The sequence below is a fragment of the Pinus tabuliformis genome, chromosome X (genome assembly GCF_031772625.1).
Source record: "Pinus tabuliformis cultivar Carrire ecotype Pingquan chromosome X, CPIR1, whole genome shotgun sequence".
Taxonomy (NCBI): Eukaryota; Viridiplantae; Streptophyta; class Pinopsida; order Pinales; family Pinaceae; genus Pinus; species Pinus tabuliformis.
Window position 1 is genome coordinate 643541984 of NC_142308.1, and position 22648 is coordinate 643564631.

Consider the following 22648-nt stretch of genomic DNA (forward strand, 5'->3'; position numbering starts at 1 on the left):
CCAAATGTAGGTTTTAACCTTGTGTAATTAATTGTTGCAAACAAATTCTTAATAAAACAGAAAAGATGCAATGAAAAACACAAACATTAACATAAATATTTTACCATAGAAACCCAAATCCAAGAAAACTAGAAAGTTTCTTCATTATATTCTTCTTTACAATATTACAATACATTCCATATAGCCCACGACATTCCTAAACTATCAATCCATTTACAATGGATTAGAATATAACTTAGTTCCTTGATTAAAATTAAAAACCATGGGTTAAACCACCATGTGCTACAAAACCATTAAAAGAGAAATTTTTGTGTTGAAAACTACCAAAAATAAATATAAAAACTATTTTTTATTTTTATTTTCGAAAACATTACTCCAATTCCCATAAAAAAACTTACTATATAAAAGAAAACCAAATACTCACTATTTTATTACTAGCACAATCACATTAATAAATGTGGTTGATATATGCCGATAGGCATTTTTCAATCACATGCACAACCACATTAATCATAACATTAATATTTATATTAATAAATATATAATAATAAAAATAATAACAATATTACAGATATAACTATTATAACAAAAATATTATTATTAATTAATTGATAAATTATTTAAACCATATGTTTAATATTATAAATCCAATGGACTAATAAACGCTAGGATTAACATTGTAAACCCTATGAATAATATTATATCCTAGGGATATGATATTTAGGCATTATAGGCGTTATGGGTTTATAATACTAATCCCTTGGGTTTAATATTATTCCCTTGGGTTTATAGTATTAATCCAAGGGAATAATATTAAAAACCCAACATATTATAAACCCAAGGGAATAACATAAAACCCAAGCACTAATTATAAACCCAAGGGATTATAAACATTGCAACAATAATTTTCAAATTGATTAATATTATAAACCATAGTATTAATATTAAACATTATGATTAATATTGACCATGGTTGACCATCATTGACGACGGTTGAGCATGAATGACCATGGTTGATTTTCGTATTGACCATGATTGACCACGATTAACCATAAGTGTCTCAATATGAAAATCAACCATGTTCAACCATCGTCAACCATGGTCAATCATGGTCCACCATGGCCAACCATGTTCAATCATGGTCAACCATGGTCTAGCGTTGCATTGTGACACATATTCTCTCAATATGCGACGCTAGACCATGATTGACCATGATTGAACATGGTTGACCATGGTGGACCATTATTGACCATGGTTAACGATGGGTAAACATGGTTTATTTTCATATTGAGACAATAAATGTCACAGTCTGACGTTGGACCATGGTTGACAATGATTATAAACCCAAGAGATTTATATTAAACCCTAAGATTAATATTATAAACCCTATGAATAATATTAAACCCTAAGAATATGAACCCTTAGATTAATAAACTCAAGGGATTGATATTATAAACCCAAGGGATTAAAACTAAAAATCAAAGGGATTTTAAACCCAAGGGAATAATATTAAACCCAAGGTATTAATATTATAAACCCTAGGATTTCCAAGCTTAGGATAAATATTAAACCCTAAGATTATAAACACTATGATTAAGCATATTCCATCCAGACTCAATCACGTCCGTCCATATACTAAAAAAATTAAAAGTCAATGTGGAATTAATTAAAATTAATAAGACTTATAACATAATATATTTTTATGAAAATGGTTCTTCCTAATTTTAATAATGATAAATAAATTTTCGTGAAGCGATATTTTCAAATTAATAACCACTATCACAAGCGATGCCCATGAATATGGATTGATATGCATACTCTGATGTTGCATACATGTATCTTTATTATTGACCATTGTCACCATATGATACTATAAAGAGACTTTGTTTGTTTATTTTATAGAATAAATTTTGTGAATAAAGATTAAATTGAGAAATGGTAGCGGGCTAGGATGATTATATGTACATAGGAGGAATTTTAATGGTATAAATTCTAATGTTTAATGATCATTATTGATATTTATTAAGTTAGATACAAATCTAAAATATTAAGGAAAAGTATAGTTTTTTTCATATTAAAGTAATGGCAATACATATTTTATTTTGGTTGATCATGCTTGACAATGGTTGAACATGGTCGATTTTCATATTGAGATAATCTTTGTCACAATGTGATGTTGGAATATGGTTGACAATGATTATAAACCCAAGAGATTTATATTAAACCCTAGGATTAATATTGTACACCCTATGAATAAACCTGAAGAATATGAGCCCTTAGATTAATAAACTCAAGGGATTGATATTATAAACCCAAGGGACTAATAAACCCAATGGATTAATACTGAAAACTCCAGGGAATAATATTAAACCCAAGGGATTAATATTATAAACCTTATGATTTTCAAGGTTAGGATTAACATTAGAACCTAAAATTATAAACCCTATGATTAAGCATATTCTATCCAAACTCAATTGTGCCTGTCCATATCTTAAAAAATTAAAAGTCAACATGGATTCACAGGAAACGTCTATCAACAAATAATTAAGTAAAATTATTAATTATAATTTTTTTTTCCCATGGAAAAAAGTCGTAATTTCTATTGATATATGAGAAATTACATTTGTAGATGCTAAGGCATATGCATATGGAGGCAGAGTTGCCTGTCAAATTCAAAAATTGTTGACTAGAAAAAAGACAAGAATAGTTGTATCTCCACACAGGGAGTCTGTTATCTGTTGTACTATGTCTATGCTTGCTCTCTAACATAGAGAGAACAAGATCAAAATTGAAAGCTGTCTCTTCGCAGAGAGAGGAACTAAGTATCAAAATCTGGACTGTATATCCAATGTCATAAATATAGACCAAAAAGTTGTAAATACAAAATAATATGTACAAGATTATCATAAAATATTATAGGGCTTAAAGCCCATTTTCTCTATGTTCCACAAAAGGTCTGTGGTAATGCTGGTGGAAGGTCCCATCTATTTCCTCCTAGATCAACCAGTCATTGCCCTGTCTAAGTGATGCCTCTTTGGAAAGGTGATCTGCCCCCGTATTTTGCTCCCTGTAAATGTGGCGACAGGCAAAGGAGTCAAAAGAAGATATCAATCTTTGTGCTTCTTCTAATATATGCCTCAATGAAAATGCATTACAGTGGGATGCATTATTTAACCAATTACAAAATATTTTGGAATCACCAAACAACTGTAGATGTCTAAAATGCTTTTCCAATGCAAAATGAATGAGATGTTTAGCAGTACAGAGTTCAGCATAATTATTAGTTCCCCTGCCTAAACTTATTTGGATCTTGAAACAATGTGTATCATTTAGGTAGAGTATGGCTCCGCCACCACATCCTGCCTCCTGTGTAGAGCCATCAAAGTATGCCCATGGTTTTGATTTGTCTATGATTTCTGGTATAATGGTGCGGGGAGGGGCATTGGAGTCCTCCTCGGGAAGAAGATCATAATCTACAATGGTATGGAGTAAGATGGCGGGCCAATGGGGTGTTTTTTGGTTGAATATAGATTGATTTCTAGCAATCCATAATGACCAGCAAACTAGAAGAGGCATGTTTCTGGATTTTCCATTTTGATTTTGACACCATGAACTCTAGGCATCCAGAATGTTGTGTCCATGCCAGTTTTTAAAGCTAGGATAGTGAGAAATGATGGAATTCCAATGTTCCTTAGCAGTGGGGCAGCTTAAGAAGAGATGTTCAGTACTCTCTTCATCATTGCGACACAGGTGACACCAGAAGGGGCCATGAAAAGATCTTTTCATCAGATTTGACCTTGTAGGGATCTTATCAAACAGAATGTTCCACATCAGTAATCGGGTACGAGGGGCTGTCTTAAGCTTCCAGAGTAATCTCCAAGTCGGGTTTATGTTCTGGGGCTTGAATGGTTCCATTAATCTGATATAACCCTCTTTTGGAGAATATGTTTCGTGTTTGGCAAAGGCCCATATAATCTCGTCCGGTCCTTCAGATAGTCGGATGTGTGCCTGTGTAAGAGCATCCATGTATTCCTGCCAATCAAGTCACCACTGTATAGGGATGTCCAGATCAAGAGCCAATTTCCATGCCTGCTGTAGAAAGGAGGAATTGTTCCTATCACCGATGTGTTTGATGTGGGTGATACCCTTGCTATGTAAATGCCTTATCAAGTCTACCAGTAGTTTGTGTGCATTACCACAACCAACCCATGGGTCCATGCCAATACGAATAGCATTGACCTCCTTTATTCTCCATGTAATGCCTTCACGTAGGAGTGGTAATGCATTTATAACCGCCTTCCATATGTTGGAGATGTTATTACTTGTTTTGTGCTACTGTCTGAACCAATCCATCAGGTTCATGGGCCAGATGTATTTCACTTGTGCAACCCGAGACCAGAGACTGTTTGTGGTGATAAGATGCCAACCGAGCTTTGCCGCCAGAGCTTTGGAAAAAAGATCAAGCCTTTTGATGCCCCATCCTCCCCATCTCTTAGGCTTTGCTATTGTGTCCCATTTGACCCAGGCAAATAACCTACCCAGTTGATTGCCTTTCCATAAGAATCTGCAACATATGCTTTGTAGTCTGTTCAATATACCTTTCGGTATCCAAGCCAGGGTCATCCAGAAAACAGGAGTGGCTTCAATCACAGCTTTAATAAGGACTAATCTTCCTGCACGGGATAGGTATTTATGGTACCAAACTTGAAGGCGCTTTTCCACTTTTGCAATAAGCCACATCTAATCCGCAATCCTGTATCTATGAGGCTTAAGCCTAAAGCCCAAATATTTAAGACTGTCTTCCAGATTCAGAGAGGTAAAGGGGAAGCGCTGTGAGGTAAAGATAATCTCATGTTGAGAGCAGCCAAAGGTACTAATTATAGATTTACTATAATTTATTGTCATCTCGGTTTCCTGTTGAATGAGATTGAAGATGTTCAGGAGGACCGTGGTATCTCCAATACTGCCATTTAAAAAAATGAGAATGTCATCAACAAATAGTAAATGAGTGAGATAAAAATTCTTAGAGATCTTGATGCCAGCCAATTGATTTCTATTGCGAGCAAAGATGATGGCCCTGCTTAATCCTTCCATGATAAGTGAGAAAAGTAGGGGGGAGAGTGGACATCCCTGCCTGAGTCTGCTCTCCGAGAGGAAGAAAGATGTGGCTTCCCCATCTAATAACACACTGTAAGATACATCTTTAATGCATCTCATTATCCATTTAATATATGCATAAGGAAAGCCAAGGTGAGTCAGTAGTAATCTAATGTAGAGCCAATTAGCTCTATCAAATGCCTTTGAGAGGTCCACATTCAAAATCATGCCTTTCTGCTTCTTCATCTGCATAGTGTGGAGGAGTTCTTGAGCTGTGGCAATAGCCTCATGAATCTGTCTGTGTTGTAGGAAAGCAAACTACTCAGAGGATATGTGTCTAGAAAGGATAGGCTTCAATCGGTTTGTTATGATCTTTGCAATAATCTTGTACAAACAGTTGCAGAGGGAAATGGGTCGGAAGTCGTTGAAAGAGGAGGGATTGTCAGATTTCGGAATAAGGGCAATGAAGGTGGATTTGATGGCCGGGGATATTCTTCCACTCCTTCTGCAATCCTCCACAATCTTGAGTAAATCGTCCCCCAGGATATCAAAAAAAGCTATGTAGAACTCGATGGTCCACCCATTCGGCCCAGGGCTCTTGTCTTTTTTAAACCATTTAATAGTTGCCTCAAGCTCTTCCTTTGTCAGTTCCATCATCAGATCCTCTGAGTCTTCCTGCTGTACAAATCTGGGAAAATGTTCAGCAACCCGCATGATTTCCATAATATTCACAGCTCTAGGTGCCTTGTAGATACTTTTGAAGTGCTCAATGGCTAATCTAGCCAGATCCCACTGTGAAGATACCAATTGACCCTGATCATTACGAAGTTCCCAAATAGTATTAATGGCTTTCCTACCGTTGGAAAATTTATGAAAGAACTTGGTATTGTCATCTCCTTCAGTGAGCCAGATTGCCCTGCTCCTGAGCCTCCAGCTCTCCTCCCTTTCCTTCAGTATTTGGGAATGCTTCGTGATGAGGGAGGTATAATGATCTTTACTTTCTTGTGATAGGAAAGTGCCATTAGAAGTATCCTCATGTGTGGCAATGGCCAACTCTGCCTCCCTCAGGGTGTTGTCATCATTCTTTCGTTTCTGGTGAGCCCAAATTTTGGAGATCCTCTTAAGTTCTGTCAATTTCCTGATAAAACCTTCAGTATGATCCTTGCATTCCAGTATAGGGTTGGTTTGCCAGTAATTAGAGACCATTTGAATGTAGGAAGGATCCTTGAGCCAAGAGGCATTGAATTTGAAGGGGCTTTTAATCCTCAGGTTTGTATCGGCCAATTCCAAGAATATTGGCCGATGATCAGAAATGCCTCCAGTACCAACCCATTGTCGAATACGAGGATGAGAGCTTAAGAAAGCTTCTTTGATGAGAAATCTGTCAAGTCTCCTTGCAAGGCTATGGTCTCCACTGCGATTGTTTTTCCAAGTATACTGTATCCTGGTAGATGGAATGTCTACCCACTGATGCTCCTCTAGTAAGGTAGAGATAGTGTTTGTAAGGCCATCTACTTGAGCCAAGTGTCCCCAAGATTCACTGTACCCCAACGAAAAATTTAGATCCCCTCCAAGAATGATGTTGTCTGCCTGTAGGAATTTTGAGTCCGGAAGGGTTCTCCAAAATTTTTCCCTATCCACACATGGACCATATACATTCACAATATGAACTTCAGACTCTAATGTGTGGGCATATATATCCATGCCTATAAAACCCCTACCTCCCCAAATGTTCCTGAGCTCCATAGTCTTGTTGTATAGACCAATAGCAGTACCCCCAGATCTCCCAGACGCGTCCAGGGCGTGGAAGGTCCAATTCGGCAGCCAAGAATTAAGAGTAGAAATAAGAGAATCAACCGAACAAAGAGTTTCTTGTAGAAATATAATGTCCAGCTGAGTCGAAGTGAGCAATCTTCTGAGTGCTAGTTTTTTAGGAGGGCTAGCAAACCCTCTACAATTGTAGGATAGGAACTTCATGGAGGGTGAGGCAGAGGGCCATTCCTAGCTCTAAGGGCCCTGTCAATGGTTTGTTGTCACCCGAGGGCAACTTCTTCACCCGCTGTGTGTCTGGCTTTAGTGAGATGAGATGGGCAACCCCTGGAGGGTTTATGGGAGGTAGGGGTAATCTCAGGGTCTAGACCAATCGCGTCTTGTCCTCTATCCTTTGATATGGAATGGAGAGAGTATCGAGGGGATACAGAGGGGGAGGGGATGGAAAGAGAAGGAAGGGAGGATGATGACAGAGATGGGATGTTGGGGGCAATGATGGGAGGGGGAAGGGGAAGGGAGCAGTGAAGAGAGGAGGGAGGAGCAAATCCCTGAGATCTAAATAAAATCGAGGAGACCGAAAATGATAAAGAAGAAGGAGATGTACAATTGTTTGAATGGGATGCAAGAGCTTCAGATATGCCAGATACATGGGAAGAGAGAGAGAGGAGGATGTAGGTAACATACCTGGCAGCGAGATGTTTTCCCTTGCTGGATTGGTACCCACTGGAGGAGGAGGCGATGAAGGGTTTGTGATAGAGTGACCCTTATCAATGCCCACTTTATCAGGTGTTCCCCCGGTGTCCTACACATCCTTGTCAATCTTCTCTGGTTCATTATCTATATCATGTCGGGTAGGGTTTCCTCTGGGAAACTCCGATTCCAAACCCTGTTCAGTCCCCCTGATCTTATGCAAGAGGGGGCAATCCTTGAATAAGTGCCCCACTTTGTGGCATCTATGGCAGCGATATGGAATTCCTTCATAATTGATGATCTGCTTGCGGGATGTGTCCCTCCACTGTATAGTGATGTACTCTTGTAAGCCGCCCTGAGTATCAAGATTGATAAGAATCCGAGCATATGCCATCATGCCCGTGAATTGGTAGGACTTACCATAATCCATGTAGGAGCCTATAGCGTTACCAATCCGCCTGAAGATGTCCTTCGACCAATATTGCAAAGGGAGTCCCAGGAGCCGAATCCATACTGGTCCGATACCTATCTGCTCAGTCTCTGGATCAAAAAGAGGCGTCCAACGCTTCAGGAGAACTGGGGCATGTTCAAAATGCCAGTAGGAGGACAATACCTAGTTGGTATGATCAGCACGAGCGAATCTCAGTGCGAACCATCCCCTCACAAAAGTCTGCACGAAGGGGATGTCCACCAGATGGTGACCCCAAACCTCGGATGCCCAAGTTTTCAAATGGGCAGCCGTGTAATTTCGTCCTCTGATGCGCCTGACCAAGACTTTGTCAGTGAAATCCATAGTCTCTCCCCAATGAATTTCCTCTTCTAATCTGAGAAAGATATCATCCGCCTTGGACTTGTAACACTTAGACTTCTTCTTAGACCCCTGTAGAGGAGGCTGGTGCTGTACCTGACTCGGGAGAGGGCCTGAAACTGCAGGGGGAGGGTTAGGGTTTCCAACAGAGGTAGGAATAGAACTGGTGAGAGGCGTAACGACAGTAAAGCTGCCGGAAGGTGGAGCAGATGAGGCCTGAAGGGGAAAACCAGCAGATCTAAGGGTCACCGATGGGGGGATAAACTGTCGGGCCGACACTCCAAATACATGGAGATCCAAACCAGGGTTAGGATTTAGACAGTCGGAGATGAAACCGAGGGTAGTCGAGGAATGAGGGGGGTACAAAGCGATGGCCAAGTAGGCGGGTCATCCGGGAGGACCACAGACTGAGACCGTGACGATTCCACAAAGGAGAATGAAGGATAACTACTAGAAAGGCCAGAGCTATACATACCTTTAGATGTGGAATACATGGAGTGCCAGATGGATACCCCCTCCAGCGGGTCTTCAGAGTAATCAATGGCATCGAGGTCATCCATGATGACAGCTGCTCCTTGAAATGGAGGACACCTCGAAAATGCTGGAGAAACGGAGAGTAAACCAAAACCCAGAAATGGACACCCAGGGACAGGGAGAAACAGACTGTCGACAGGTAAACGACCAAGTAAAAACGTGGAATAGTAATAAATCTCCCCCAAAGCCCCGACAGGTTGAAAACAGGTTAACGGAGCGCAGAAAGGAGATAAGGTTAAGTACAAAGCACGGTAGGAGACGTCAAACAGGGTTACCGGTGACCATCCATGGTTATCAGTTGTAACTTGCAGTACCCAAAAACCCTATCAGAAGCCCTCACGAGCGATTAACCGTAGAGTCTTCCGCTCCATCCTATTTCACTTTTTTATTAATTATAATTAATAAGACTTATAACCTAATATATCTTTATGAAAATGGTTCTTCCTAATTTTAATAATTATAAATAATTTTTCGTGATGTGATATTTTCAAATTAATAAACATTATCACAAGTGATGCCCATGAATATGGATTGAGATGCATACTTGGGTGTTACATACACGTATCTTTATTATTGACCGGTGTCACTATATGCTACTATAAAGAGACTTTGTGTGTTTATTTTATAGAATAAATTTTGTGAATAAAAATTAAATTGAGAAATGGTAGCGGGCTAGGATGATTATATGTGTGGATTGTACATAGGAGGAATTTTATTGGTATAAATTCTAATGTTTAATGATCATTATTGATATTGATTAAGTTAAATACAAATCTAAAATATTTAGGAAAAGTATAGTCATTTTTATATTAAAGTAATTTTAGTGTATATTTTATTTTGGTTGATGATGATTGATGACGGTGGAACATGATTGATTTTCATATTGAGACAATCTTTGTCACAATGTGACATTGGATCATGGTTGACGATGATTATAAACCCAAAGGATTTATATCAAACCCTAGGATTAATATTATAAACTCTATGAATAATATTAAACCCTAGGAATATGAACCCTTAGATTAATGAACTCAAGGGATTAATATTATAAACTCAAGGGACTAATAAACCCACGGGATTAATACCATAAATCCAAGGGCTTATAAACCCAAGGGAATAATGTTAAATTGAAGGGATTAATATTATAAATCCTACGATTTTCATATTAGATTTTAAGCTTCTGTGGTAGATTTTTGGAAAAGTATGATCCGCATTATCCACAGTATTATGTTCAATATGTCGACGTTTGGAACTCCAAGGGGGGTCCATCATCAGGATAGAAAATGATAAATTCTGAATGATAGATTGATTGAGAGAAGAATCTTCCAACCAGAACATATAAATAAAACCTTTGCAGGTCCGTAGTTCTTCTCTCAATCTTTATCCTTGAAATTTCGAGAAAATAGATCTCATTCCATGTATCCCCTTCATACACGGATGTTATGTTTGATTTTAAGCTTCTGTGGTAGATTTTTGGATAAGTATGATCCAGATTATCCACAGTATTATGTTCAATATGTCAACGTTTCGAATCCCAAAGGGGGTCCATCATTAGGACATAAAATGATAGATTCTGAATGATAGATTGATTGAGGGAAGAATCTTCTGACTAGAACATATAAATAAAACCTTTGCAGGTCAACAGTTCTTCTCTCAATCTTTATCCTTGAAATTTCGAGAAAATAGATCTCATTCCATGTATCCCCTTCGTACAAGGAAGTTATGTTAGATTTTAAACTTCTGTGGTAGATTTTAAACTTCGTAGAGGATATTATTTTAATTATTATGATTTTTTGGATGTGAATTTGTATTTGATAATTATATTTGATGACGACATAATAGTGGTTAGAGTATTTATAGTTTTGTAGATTTTAGTAGTTAAATTATTGAGAAGGTCTCTTGTCCTACAAATAAGGAAGTATTATATACTAATTTGGTGTTTGGCTTGGCTGTGACCTTAAAATTAGATTATTATTATTATTTATAATTTTCAAAATTATTTTCTTCAATTTTACTTCTTCATTTCTTTTAAATAGATGTTTTTGTATGAGGAATACAATTTTTGAACCCATTAAAAGGATATACTTATTATGAGCTCAACATGTTACATATGAGAATTGAATATGAGTGGGCATGATAGCAACATTTCTCTCAACCACTAGAGCTACATCCATTTGACTCCTCCAAATTGATATTATCTTAACAATGTAAACTTTGAAATGGGAACTATAAACTCAAAACGGGAACTCTAGCCAAAAAACCTTGAAAAAACATCAAAAACAGTGTTAAAAACGAAAAGTGTTGATGCTAGAATAACACCTTCTTCTTCTTTTCTTTTTTTTCTTGGGTAAATTTTCAACATGTTTTAAAAATGGTGGTGAAAACCATTTTTTTTGCGCAAAAATTGTCCAAAAAACACCCTCAAAACGAAAAGTGTTAATGTTGGGACGCCCGCCCCCATATTCAGCTTATTTTGTTGTTCTTTTCTACTCACCAATTTGAGATGAGGAAGGTTTTAGCCCTCAAGGCATGCAAGCTAGGTCCTTGGTAGCAACAAAATTTAAGTAAGTTGGTGTATCTTAGAGTTCTCTAGCATTTTCCTTAAGTTCGATCACTAATTGCATTGGTTTCGATTTAGTGCAAGAAAGTGGAGAATACAACAAGGAAGTGAGCATAGACTTGTCATGGAAGCAATGGAAGGGGCTCATCAACCGGATCAAGGGGCTCATATTGGGGCTGATTCCTCAACTCATCTTTTCCATACATAGACTTCTCTCGAAGTCCATCAAGAATTGAGGGAGGTAGAGGCGAAAATTAGCACGGAAAGGGAGTGTCTCTCTAAATTTAAGGTTACTTCAATGGTGGCTAACTAACTGCCCAATACATGTCACACAAGAGGGCATCTTAATTGATATTTGCATACTATGGATAACTAGTGGTAATTAAAAATGCTCCGGGGTAAAGTCCTTCCAGAGCATAATGACATGAAGGATGAAATCCTTTTGATGTTGTATGAGCTCCAATTGCAATTCAAGGCTTCGACAATTGCATAGAACATATGGAGGCCAATATATTTTGTGGGAAAGGATCTGCTCCAAATAGTCTAGGTAACTCAATGCCTATTGAGTTAAGTAATTCCACCCCTCTTAATTTTTTGAATGTTAAGAATTGTTTTGTTTATTTTAAAATTTCATGATAATAATTGTATATATAGTATTAAGAGTAAAAAATGATATATTCTTATAAGATCAATGTTCTCTAACAAAAAGGTGTCTTGTTAATGATGTTAAATTTGCAAAGAAAATAAATTACACTGATATTAAAAAAGATGAACTTAGTTAAATATGTTTATTAGATATTACAATATAAAATAAAACTTTATCTATAAAAGAAATAAATTGCAAATAGAAATATCCAAATACATGACTTCCTTTCAATTATAATATTTATATATATGATATTAAAATAATATAAATTAAAAATTAGAGCACATCTCGCTTTTATCTTCAAAGATAAAAATTCATGATACTAGTTATACATCAACTTTTGCTTTTATCTTAGAAATAAAGAATTTATGGCATTAGTTACACATCAGCTCTTTAGCATATGATCAAAGCAAGGTTCTAAAAGTGCCTTTCCAATATTTTTCAAAGATGAATTTGGTTTAGTTGTGGAAGATCGATATAAAATGAGGGGCACTGGCTTGAATATAAGAGGATTACTAATTTAGAGCAAGTTAGAATTACACGAGTGAGATTTTTATTTTGTTTCATTGAGTGATGTATACAAGTATTAATCAAGAATTATGATTGTTCATTAATAATCATGGTTGTTCATTATAATTAATTTCAATTAAAAAAATTTGTTTTTAAATGTAAATGCAAAAATATTAAGTAAGAAAATTTATTTTTAAGTATGAACGTAAAAAAGATTGTTTTGTGTGCCATTTAACCTCCCTTATCGTTGACATAAAATTTCATCAGAAAAATTATTTTATTTAAAAATTTAATTTATAAAATTTATTGGCAAAAAGAACATTATATTGCAACTTACAAAAGGCAAATAAACATCCTCACATGTGGTCCAAAAGTAGCCATGTTTTTTGGGCAAGGAAAACATAAATTACCTTGTAAGTTTTACTATTACCACATCATAATTCGTCGAAATGAGATGTTTACCTAATAATTGTAAAACTTGTATGGTAAACATGGTAAAACTTTTATGAGAACTCAAATAGAGTGAAGAATTTTTAACGAAGGAATCAGTTATATAAATTAAATATATTTGATGCGGAGTTTTAATACGAGAAATTAATTATAGGATTTTTTTTTTGTGATTTTTCTATGCTGGAATTTCATGGAAATTTTTAAAGTGAAATTTTAATTTGTGTTATGGATTTTTAACTATTGCACTCTAAAAAATCCTTAAAATATTTGGATTATGTAAGAATTACCCATCAAACTTGTGATAATTTCAACAAGATATTAGAAAAATTAAACCAAAAAACCGTACAAAAACCACATTAAAAACTACTCATGAATTATATACATTAAATATACTTGAGAGTGGATTCACTTATTCAGTTATATACATTAAATATACTTCATGGCGACTGTTATTGTTACACGCACATATTTAATGATTTGAAAATTAAATTTTAGTTGGTGATACATTTCATTAAAGAATCTTGTGATGCTGGTCGTCAACGGGTTTGAGAGAAATGTTTGATGACGAGCTTAAAATTACTTCATCTTCGTACAATTATGATTTACTGCATTCTTCGTACAATTATGATATACTGCATACTTCTCATGTGAATATTAACATATGAACAATGTCGAGTGACATTAGATACTTATTCTGTGGCGTTTCCTTATTTGCGGTTTATATGACATAAATTTCATTGCCTATGCCTTCACATTAAAGAGTGATAAGTTTTATAATTATTTTATTTTATTTTTTATTTATTTATTTTTAATTTTTTTATATTTATAAAAACTAAATAAAAATTGAAATGTAACAATTTAGTATTTTGAGCTTTATTTGAGTGGTTCATGAGGCATAATACTTGCTAAGGTTTTGCAAATGGGGTAGCAAGCTAAGTGGGCTTGATTGTGGGGAAAATTTCACAGTTGAGTGCGCTTGAGCCAGAGGTGATCTGGGATGGATGACCTCCCGAGAAGTCCTGGTTACCGGGTGCAAGCCCCCGAAGTGATGATTGATGCTATGTGATTCATTTCACTAGTTTCAATCCCACTTCTTCACCCCTGTGAGCATCACCCGATGCAATGAGTGCTAATTGGACTATTCAGAAATCATGAGAAATTAGTTAGTTACGACTACCTCTCATGCAAATGGTCATAGATGAATGACTTTCTTAACACAGTTGAATCCCAAAAAATTATATCTAATATACTGCATTGTGAAAGACAATCAATACTTAAATACATACGAGTGAAGGGAGCTCTACTTGAGTGGTTCATGAGGCACAATACTTGACTTGAATGGTTCATGAGGCACAATACTTGCTAAGGTTTTACAAATGGGGTAGCAAACTAAGTGGGCTTGATTGTGGGGAAAACTCCACAGTTGAGCTTGCTTGAGCCAGAGGCGATCTAGGATGGGTGACCTCTCGGGAAGTCCTGGTTACCGGGTGCAAGCCCCGGAAGTGATGATTGACACTATGTGATTCATTTCACTAGTTTCAATCCCACTTCTTCACCCCTGTGAGCATCACCCGATGTAATGAGTGTTAATTGGACTATTAAGAAATCATGAGAAATTAGTGAGTTACGACTACCTCTCATGGAAATGGTCATAGATGAATGACTTTCTTCATTACAAAAAACACAATATTTCAATTTTATATTTAACAAAATGTTATACAAATTTCAAAGTGATAGAATAATAGAATTTGTTTGAATAATTTATTTTCAAAAGCGAAAGGAAGATAAGTATAATAATTTTTATTAATTTCAAGAGAAAAAAGAATGTGACTATATTTAATATTTAGGAAAGATATCTAATAATTAGGAATAAACATTGACTTTATAGGAAAGTTTAAGGATTAGATTAAATAAGGTAATTCAAAAGATTGTTATCATTAAAGGTTATTTCATGATAATGAAATGCCTCTTAAAGGATTCATTCTTGCACTCTCTAGGTATAAAACTCTATTGACATGGTCTCCTTATATCATATTTTGAGATCACTAAACAAAGAAGTAGACAAGCTTACCAACGTTGGTTTCGATGGGAAGAAGGATCGATAATTTTTAATGAATGTTAAACATCACAATTCCTTTACAGCTTCATGGTATCTTTTATTGGTGTTAGTGAAGTTATGAAGTATAAAGGGGACATTCTCATTTTGTTTCAATACCTTCGTGTGATAGTGAAAATTCAAATCAATAGGAGGGTGGGTGTTTTGTTTCCATTCCTTATCATTTCTCATAGCACAATGATCATCCAAATAATAAGGTAAGTAATATGAGTAGATGGGGCAGTTTGTGGAACTAGATCTCAATTAAGGATGGATCATTAAGATTTTACCCCATGCTAGGTATGCATGTGTTTTCATTCCCTTGTTGCATTCTCTATAGAGACTGTGCGGGAGCATTGATATGAACCCTTCTCCTCTTTGTGCCTTCCAACAATGAAAAGGAGACATGAAGAGTTAGGTCATATGAGTGAAGGAATGACACATTGCTAGAACCATTGATATAGTTGTTATGAGCTCACTTCTTTCCACATGAAAATGAGAACTTTACAAATTGGAAATGGAGGAGGCTAATCAAAGGGAAGTAATGTTGACATCTCAATAGAAGAATTAGCACCAAATGTGAGAAGACTCTTTGATAGAAAAAACCCAAGATCATGTCCAACACTTGCGAAGGATAGTCGAACGAACTAGGGCCCTAAACACTCTTGAAGCTAGAATGATGAATTCCTTTGAAATCAAGAGAGACGATATGAAAGGATGGATGATAAAATGAATTAGGTTTTAGCCAACGCGAGAGGTTTAAAGCCCACCTTATATCAGGGTAATGACTCTTTTTCCATAAAAGAAAGCCCATAAAAAATGGTAACAAGAATAATAACCAATTCCAATGCTAAAAAAAAATTAAGTTAAAACTTAAAGATCTAAAAAAACATAGCGAATAAAATGATCTGTAACCCAACTTTTCAAACATTTATTAACCCATACCATGTAATTCTTTTTTATACATGACCAATATATTAAAAAATATATAAATTACATAATAAAATCCAAAAATACAATTATTTAATTTTATTTTAAAAATTATAACAAAACATCATTCTATCTTTATTCTAGAAAATTCACCAATTCAATCGTAATCATACAATATAACCATTATTATTTAAAATAAAAAGAACTTTGCATTTCAAAAGTTCTCACTGTGCATTGCATTTCTTATTAAAAGGAAAATATATCTCACATATCTAAATTAATAAAATATCTTAATACTGGTAGTCTATTATCTGAATTAATAAAATATTTTAATAATGGTAGCCTATCATATACGTGGAGCCTACCATTGGGAAGTTGTTCTATTATGTTCTTATCGAAAATGAATATATCTCATTAATTATTGTCCTTACTAACTTGGAATGTTGGTTATCCATGGACCATTTCTCTACTCCATTTGATATATTATTTAATTCAAAAGTATGGCAAGGAAAATTGACATTTTATTTAACTCAAAAGTATGGTTAAGATTTGACATTTTTAAAATAATAATAATATTATTGAATAAAACATTAGAACAACTTTTATTTGACGTTTGATAGATTTAATAAAGACAAAATAAGACGGAGGCGAGAGAAAAGAAAGGAGATGAGGGAGATGGAAGAAAAGTATATGCTAAAATGGATGGAAGGAATGGAGTCATCCAATTACTTAAAGACAGGAATCAGTTTAGATATAATGATATCACATGTAAAATAAAATGTGGTTGCTGAAAAGAACCTAGCGTTGAATATATAGTGATTTAGTGGATAGTATTAAGCGTTGAATGCTTATTATTATATTATATATTTATTTAAAGGATATACGTGACTTAATAGAGTTACATTATATATTTATTTAAAGGATATAAGTGACTTAATAGAGAGATTTTTATTTTATTTTATTTATTTGATATTTTTATTTTATTTTATTTTATTTATTTATTTATTTATAGTTTAGTGGAATTTGTATTTATAGTAGCATAGATTTATTTTAAATTTAGATTTATTAAATGTTTAGAAAGATCAAATTTTTCAAAATGTAAGTTTGTGTAAAATTTGAAAAAAATTGAGCCTTTAGAATTTTGATCCATTTCTGATTTTAATAGACCGGGGATATATATATATATATATATATATGAGCTATATAAGAGGAACTTTTTTTCTTTTTAAATTGTTTTATATAATATAGTTGACGCAAATATTTTATTCAATAACGGCATTGAAATTTTTATTTATGGTTTGCATTATCCCCAATAAAATGTTTTTTTTGTTATTACTATATTTTTAAATAGATGTCTCTTTCATATTGGATAGTATAGAGCACATATCTCTTGAAAGAGAAACCCTCTATATGTCTCTATATTTAAACATTGAATTTTTTTGTTATTAATATTCTTTTTAATGTTAAATGTCAACTCCATAATTACATAACACTTATAAATAAAATAAGAAATTTCTCTCTCTACACATACACATTTTACTTAATGTGCATGTTCAAATACATATCTTTACCATGAGAAATAAGAAATAATTAAAATTTTCAAAAAAGAAATTATACATCTAATTCATACTAAAAAGTAGAAAGCACTTACCAAAGAAATTAGAATTTTTAAAACTATCTATTAATTTATCTCTCTATATCAAGTTGATATAAAATTATATCATTTAAAGTGTTGAAGTAACGACACATCTCTCTCTTACTAAAACACTGAAAGAAATCATGGAAGAAAGTAGATTTGATTTTTTTTTTGTATTTTTTTCAATTACTTTCTCTCTCTTTATATATAAAATTGATGTAAACTTATGTTATTTATGGTGGACATTAAGTATTTTATTTATAGCTAACATTGGTTTGTGTTTTTTGGTAGGTATTATTTTATTTCTTTTAATGTAACATTATGAGACAACATCTCTCCCATATTGGGTTATAGATAGCCTCTAGGCTCAATGAAGAGATAAAGTCTTCTCATGGTACAAAGGATATTTTTCAATTTAGTAGAATAGTTTATTTATTTTTTCCTCGTTATATAAGGAAATATTAATTAAATAGGTTTATAATAAATATTATATAATTATTTTTAAATTAATTATAAAATTTTGGATTTGTGTAAGTTTTATTTTATGAAAATAATCAATGAGTGAAGTTATAATATGAGCAGGTATATAAAATGGCATTGTACAAGTTAGTTTACATAATTTTTAGGATTGTTTAGGCCATCAATTTTATATACTATCCTCATTGCCTTAAATTTTTAATGAATTTTTAAATTGTTGATAAATTCACTTGGATGGGGTGTCGATATGTAGGGATGTGACAATCTACATGTGTCATGTTTCCACCACTTCAATCCACTCATCACCTCGTCATGTCCATGGCAGGTTTAGTCCTTGGCTAATTGGTGCAAAAGGAGAAGAAATGATGGGGAGGAGTGCGAGCTTCCCCATGGTATGGAATAATGTTGTGATGCTACTTGAAGTTTCTAGAGGTTGGTATTTGTGGCATCGAGTAATGAAGGTTTGGTGTAGAGGATTGATGAAGTGAGGACATTGACAATGATACTGCAATTGTGATGTGATGAGGGTTAGGATACATCAAACCCCTTTTATGGATGTAATTTAAATCTTCATCTTGCTAGTTCATTGAGGGTGGCTGGTAATCTCCAAATTTTGGTAGTGAGTGGAGGGAAGAGTGGTGGCATTTTGAACAAGTATGTGTTCCTCAAACTTGACACTCTGTCATCAGGTGACACGATTTACACTTCTTCAATCTTGTTTTGTATCATCTAGTTCCTACTTTTGGATGGGAATGGCATGTGTATCTAGATTAACAAAGTTCTCTCTAAGGTGTAGCTCTATGTCTACCTAGAGAAGGTGCTAAGGTGGGTGGGGGTCAAACCCTAACTCCCCTATTTGATATTATTGTTTGGTGGATTTTTTTATTTGGTGTTCATTTTCTATAGGTTTATGTAGACTTTTACTTTTAGATTCAAATTGCTTATGTAATATGCTAAAACAAAAGACTTGAATCTACTCTACACATCAATGGAAACAAAAATTAATCGATAAAAACACTAAGCAAAAAGGAAGAATTTCAATTGCACATAACACAATATTTTATCTGGGGGAAATTCTTAGCTAAAATACTTGCTATTTGTATATTGCATTAACCAGAAGATCTGAGAAGAAAATACAACATTTGTTCAGCCTAAACAATTCCTGCACAAGTACAATCTATCTCTGCTCCATAAACCAGCTCAAGCCAACGCATAGCCAATTATGATTCCTGCCAAGCCCCTACTTCCTTGCACAATCCCTAAGGGAATTAACCCATATTTAATTGGGAAAATCCCTCACCACTACACAATCCATCACAGGCCTTCTACTGATTGCATGCACCATCTTTATAACTCAGAAAATTATACAACTAATATTACATTGTCCCTGAACTCTAATCTCAACTGGGTCTTCCTCTGAACTGACATGCATGAGTTATTTATGAGTGAATCTTTAGTTATCTGGTGGAGCAATAAAGTTTCTCCCCACTACTAGACCTCATACCAGTTCCTCCAACTGTTTGAACTAGTTTAACTGACTATAACTCAGTTAGATTGAGTTAATTAATTACATCTCAAAAGAACTCAACTTGGACCCCTAAAATTTAGGAATCACTCTACATGACTCTAGATAGACTTCCAACTCGAATTTATTATACCAACTAAATAAAATTAACTTATTTAACTATTACAAGTTTCTATGAGAATAGAATTTCAATTTAATTCCTAATTTAATTCAAGGACAAATTAAATTAGGATTTCTTGTTGCTATTTTTAACACTCAACAAGAAAAGGATTATTTGCTTCTCCAATCCTACTTCTATGAAACTCTAATTTTCATCTTGACATGGCTTTTGTCAAAATATCTGCATCCTGCTCCTCTATAGGAATGTACTCCAACAACAAGATTCTCCTCTGCACACAATCTCGAAGATGATGATACTGGATATCAATATGCTTGGACTGATAATGAAAAACTAGATTCTCAGAGAGTTTGATACAACTCTGATTTTCATAGTAAATCACTGTTGGATCCATCTGCTGACCAAACAAGCCAACCAGAATCTTCGTCATCTAGATAGCCTCACAAGCTTCTTGACTAGTAGTAATGCACTCTGCTTTTGTTGAATTGATTGCAACTGATCTCTACTTCTTGTGGTACCAAGAAACAATTGCTGGCCCAATACTGAAGATCCCACATGATGTTCTCTTCCTGTCTAATGGACTCCCTGCCTAATCTGCATCAGTGAAGCCTTGAAGCTTCACTCCCTCTATCCATCTATACCAAAGACCAAACTGAGTGGTTCCTCTGAGGCATCTCAACACATGTTTGATTACCTTCGAATATAGTTTGGTTGGCTTAACCATAACTTGACTAAGTTGGTTAACTGCATAACACATGTCTAGTTGTGTGTTCACCAAATACATGAGTGAACCCACAAGATGCCTATAAATAGTAGCCTCCACTACTTCATCGGAAGTAGCATCCTCCTTCCTCCAGTTACCAACTAGAGGAGTCTCCATGGGTTTACTGCTCTCCATGTGGAACTTCTTCAGTATCTCATTGGCATACTTTCCCTAAGAGACAAATAGTTCCTCATCTCCTTGCCATACTTCCATCCCCATAAAGTAGTGCATGAGCCCCAAGTCCTTCATTTTGAACTCTCTTGCAAGATCATCTTTGCAATACTTGATCAGCTTATCATCACCTGTTAGAATCAAATCATCGACATATAAAACAATAACCGATAATTTACCTTCAACCAAAATATGGTAAAAGTTCACATCTTCTTCACTTTTGGTGAAGCCAAACCCGGTGAAATACCTATTGATCCTGGTGTACCAAGCATGGGGTGCTTGTTTCAGTACATACTATGCTCGCTTGATTCTGCACACATGCAACTCTCTGTTGAAGGTCTCAAATCCTTCAATATGCTCAATATACACCTCTTCCTCAACCATCTCATTGAGGAATGCTGTCTTTACATCCATCCCATTGACGCTAATAATGCTAGAATGGATCTGATGGATGAGTACCTTACTACAAGAGAAAAAGTCTCATCGTAATCAATCCCCTCCACCTGAGAGAACCCTCTGGCCACAAACCTGGCCTTTTGTTTCTCCACACAACCATCTGCTGCTTGATTTACCTTGTAAATCCGTATGGAAGTCACCATTGAATTGTCTTCCGGTCTTCAAACCACTTCCAAAACACTATTTTTGATAATGGAGTCATATTCCTGAACCATGGCATTAACCCAAACTAGTTGTTACACTGCCTCCTAAAAATAGGATGGCTCAATCTCTACACTCCTGCTCATCAGAGACATGAAGCCATTATACCTCTTTGGTGACATCCTCTTCCTGCTTTGTGATGTGGGTTCTCCCACATTCTCTCTAGCATCATGAAATAACCTATTAGCCTCTGGTGTGATTTCTCCCATCTCTAGAAGACTCTACATGAGTGGGTGTTTCCACTCCTTAATCCTTTTCATTTGGCTACTCCACACCATCCTGAGGTTCCTCCTTTGGAGCTAAAAACTCCTCAACTGCATGTAGTTGAAGCTCCCTCTCAAGGGAATATCTCATGGCCTTCTCTTCATAAAACTTCACATCTCTGTGAACCACTGTCATCATGTTAGTTGGCAGATACACCCGATAGTTGTGATGTGAATCAGTGTACCCCACAAATATGCCCAACTTAGTTGTTGGCTCTAGGTTTTTCTATGCATCTTTGGTAACACGATAGTAGATTGATGAACCAAAGATCCTAGAGTGTGCCACATCTGGTTTATTCCCTGAAAAATCCTCTTCCGGTGTACTCATCCCAAGAATTCGATGAGGGCTTCTGTTATGAAAATAAACAACTATGTTGCATGCTTCAACCCATAAGTGTAATGGTAGGCCTTGGTCATGCAACATTGCACGTGCCGCTCCCACAATAATTTTTTTCTTCCTTTCAGCCACCCCGTTCTACTGTGGGTTATGATATGCTATCAACTCCCGTCAAATGCCTTCTGATGCACATAAGTTTTTGAAATCATTTGACACATACTCTCCACCGTTATCACTTCTAATAGCTTTAATTTTTCTTCTAGTATCTTTCTAGACAAGTTTTTTAAACTCACAAAACTTAGCAAATGTATGATCTTTCTTCTACATGAAGAAAATCCAACACTTACGAGAAAAATCATCAACAAATATTACATAATACGTGTGCTTGGTCGTGGATGATGTCGAGAATAGTCCACACACATCTAGGTGAACTCGATCAAGGATCACTTGTGCTTGACTATCTTTTTCATGAAAGGAAGCTTAGGAGTACTTCCTCAATGTACACCCTTTGCATGTGTCTCTCTGCTCTAGTGTACCCTTGGGAAGCCCTGTAGAAATTTGCTGCAAGATATTTAAAGCGCCATGATGTAAGTGACCCAATATCCTATGCC